General features: G+C 36.4%; 1 long non-coding RNA gene across 1 annotated transcript; it reads right to left on the bottom strand.

Annotated features, from left to right (window-relative positions):
• Window positions 1-1,087: 1,087 nt before the first annotated feature.
• On the bottom strand, window positions 1,088-2,321 carry LOC132133949 (uncharacterized). The gene is made up of 4 exons (XR_009429303.1): window positions 2,229-2,321; window positions 1,969-2,042; window positions 1,802-1,845; window positions 1,088-1,194 (listed from the first exon to the last, which is right to left on the bottom strand). It is a non-coding gene; the product is annotated as an uncharacterized LOC132133949 (long non-coding RNA).
• Between the last annotated feature and the right edge of the window lie 1,128 nt (window positions 2,322-3,449).

Here is a 3,449-nt window from a genome sequence, read left to right as displayed (position 1 = left end):
AGTAAGCAGTTTAAGCGTTTTCTGCCAGGTCACAGGGTAAGTGACTAATGCATGCTGGATAATGTATTTTTTTCAACCCAGTCTCATATAAAAACGTACCCTGACTACGTTGGTCCAAAGTACAAAACGTAGAGGGGTTACAATAATGGCCCTTGAAATGTATGACTGTTACGTTTTTTTGCCTATTCTTTTCCTATTGTTTTGCGTCCAAGTCACGTGACTTTCAAGATTCCGACCGTGAGAACAAGAAACATGGCGGACATTTCTCTCATTTTTAGTGAAAAAAAACAATATTTTGAGTTAGTTTCTGCATAAAAATACGTTTTGATTACATTTCTAGCGAGAAATATATATATTTTACCTTCATAATATTCACTCAGTGAATGTACATAATCACTCGCTTGTTCGTTGTTGCGAAGATTTTTCAGATCTTGCCAGAATAACGTGAAACTGCAACGTTTTGGTTGCTATGGACGCTGCTATCGCCTAGCATAGCTGTGGCCCCAGATTCCACATACTCTTCCTTGCGATTTCGCTCCGTCTGACAGATCAAACACCTGCCCACTATATGCGATTCGTCTTGAGGTTGATTTGCTGATCAACACATTAATCCGTGGCAGCGGGAGAAACTAATGTTGACAAAGTGACGAGTTACAAAAAAGAAGAAGTACTTTTAGTTTGGAATCATTGTTAGTCCAAGAATATGGAATGGCGTGTTATTTGTGGTATTACTCAATATCGAGCATGATATTTCAATAAATATCCAGGAAGTGTTCCACTGATGTGATGACGTTTATGACATATTCAGTGCTGCCACCACGTGTCTGGTCTTAGTAATAACCACTGATCTATATTATATATATTATAGATCAGTGGTAATAACTTATTTCTGGTGTATTATCAAGTTTTTCTCTGCATGGAGGTGAATTAATTGTATCTATATTATTTGAAGTATGCAATATCTATCTATCTATCATCTATGTGTGAAGGAGAGAGATGATCTGTCAAGCTTTTGTAAACACACCATGTGTTCTCTGGTTTGCTACAAATTGGGAGTCTTTCAGGCTTTTGAATTGTTTTTAATATACTGTAAACAACATACACATAGCTTATGGAACAAAACAATGGGATTGAACATTTCCTTAATTTGTGGTGTTCTCCTCCGTCACCCACTGTGGCGGCCAAGTTTTCCCACTGTAATAAAAAGAGATTGTTATTAATTTAGGTCTTTACATCAGCCATAAATTAAATTCAAAACAAACATGACAAGGTTAAGGGCAATGAGGAACAGCAAGCCACCCCTTCATTCAGTAGGTTTATAAACTTACAGTAATCTGATAACAGTAAATTACCTGCCTATGGTAATATTTTGGTTAAGGTTTGAATATGCATTACCTACGGTGTAGCCGTTTATTTGAAATCATATACCTCTGCTCTGAAGGTATCCATTGTAAAAGACCTCTGCAATTTGCTGCACAATATTAGTCTTGAAAATTTGGTCATGAAAGACCTCCCCTTTTGCTCAGAATAAATTGGTTCTTATGTCCAACATATGTCTCTCAATTATGGCAGTCAGGTTTATCTGCCTTAAAGGTCCCATGGCATGGATTATTTCATTGGCTGACATGCTTGCATGTGAAATAGCCAGCATTAGATGTGAAACTCTCTCGAAGAGTGCCCAAGGACACTTCGACACACTGAGCCACAGCCACCCAAAAATACAAGCCAAGGCTATTACTTTAAGTTTTGAAGTACTAAGAATTAGGCTATTCCAATCAAAACTATGATAAATTGTACATACCAGAGTGAACAGGGCTCCCATTCCACCAACTTCATTTGATCATTCTATTCATTCCACCAACTTCATCACCTGAAAAAACATCAAAGTTAGGGGGTTAAGGGGTTTCCAGTTGGGGTGCTGCAATTCCACTGAGTACATCTAAGACTTTTAATTATTGTAAAGCTAACCTTCTGCATTTTGCAGCGGATCACCCTCTTCACTGGGTAGTAAGGTTCCCCTTCTAAGATCCCATGGTTACATTCTAAAAGAGCAAAAAAAAGTACATGAGTTTGACCTCATACATCTTCATCAATGAATTAATAAATTATTTTGACAGGCAACACATGATATATTTATGACTTACGTATATCTGGCTAAGGCAAAATAATCACTTTATTTGAAGTCTGATTTGAAATGGTGAAATGTAAATCTAGGAAAGCTTAATAACCTTTGGGTGATTTTTTCCCCCTCAGTTTCTTCCTTGTAGACATGTCTGAGGCTGCAGAATTCTTCTGCTTCTTTTTATTGTTTGCAGACATATCTGTTGAGATTAAGGAAATGTATCTGTGAAGAGCTGTTATTACAATGAATACTGGTCTAAATACCTTTATTCCAATAACAAATATATAATATCACATTACAATTGGAAAGATATAGATTGTAATCTTTTGCAGGGCACTCATTGAAATGCATGGAAATTGTTTAACCATATGCTGTACGGTCACTTCTTCGCTCTACCAAGGGTTATAGACTACAAGATGTACACACGGGTGACCAATTGAAGGAAAAGCCTGGAAGATGAGGGGAAAAACAATGAATGTAGTTCCTCCTACTCATATTACCTTTATCCTATAACCTTATTATTGATGGGAGATGTGTCTTCCAGACTTCAATTCACAGAGCACAGTGTCTCACAGAATGATTTACTAAGTATGAAGATTTTGTCAATCTGATTCAATGAGTTTTACAATCCCCAATTTCAATGAAGCTGGGTCTACTATAAAAAGAAAATAAAAACATAATACAACGATTTGCACATCATTTTCAACCTATATTAAATTGAATACTCTACAAAGACAAACTGAAAAACTTTATTGTTTTTAGCAAATATTAACTCATTTTGAATTTGAGGCCTGCAACATACTCCTAAAAACCTGGGACAGGATCAACAGGTGAACAGGTTTCATTGGAAATACATGAGTGTCATGAAAGGGGCATCCCCGGAATTCATTCACAAGCAAGTTTTCCTTGGTTGTGAATGACTGTGCCTTCTGGGGATGCTATGTGACGGTGAGAATCACTACTGTAAAGGATATTACTGTAAAGATTAATATTAATATTCACTGGAATAGGGGTTTTTATGATCATCAGGGGCCTATTTTATAAGTGTATAAACACATATAAACAAACTGAGAAATAAGAAACTGATTACGATGACAGGAATCCACGCTCCCCACAGAATATGAAAGCTTGCTAAGTTACACCATATTTTGAGTTGATTATCATTTATTATTACATGGCTTGGTTAAATTCTAATGTAGAATGCGGTCTGTTATTTCTTGATAACAGACCACTGCTAAGTATAACACACCGCTGCCATGAAAAACAGAGTGTTCCCATGGACACGGTGTTCTTTAACGGAAGCAATACAATCATTTTAAAATCAATA

Source organism: Carassius carassius, unplaced genomic scaffold (assembly GCF_963082965.1).
Source record: "Carassius carassius unplaced genomic scaffold, fCarCar2.1 SCAFFOLD_73, whole genome shotgun sequence".
Lineage (NCBI taxonomy): Eukaryota > Metazoa > Chordata > Actinopteri > Cypriniformes > Cyprinidae > Carassius > Carassius carassius.
The sequence above is the reverse complement of the archived record's forward strand: the minus strand, read 5'-3'. Positions and strand labels throughout refer to the sequence as shown.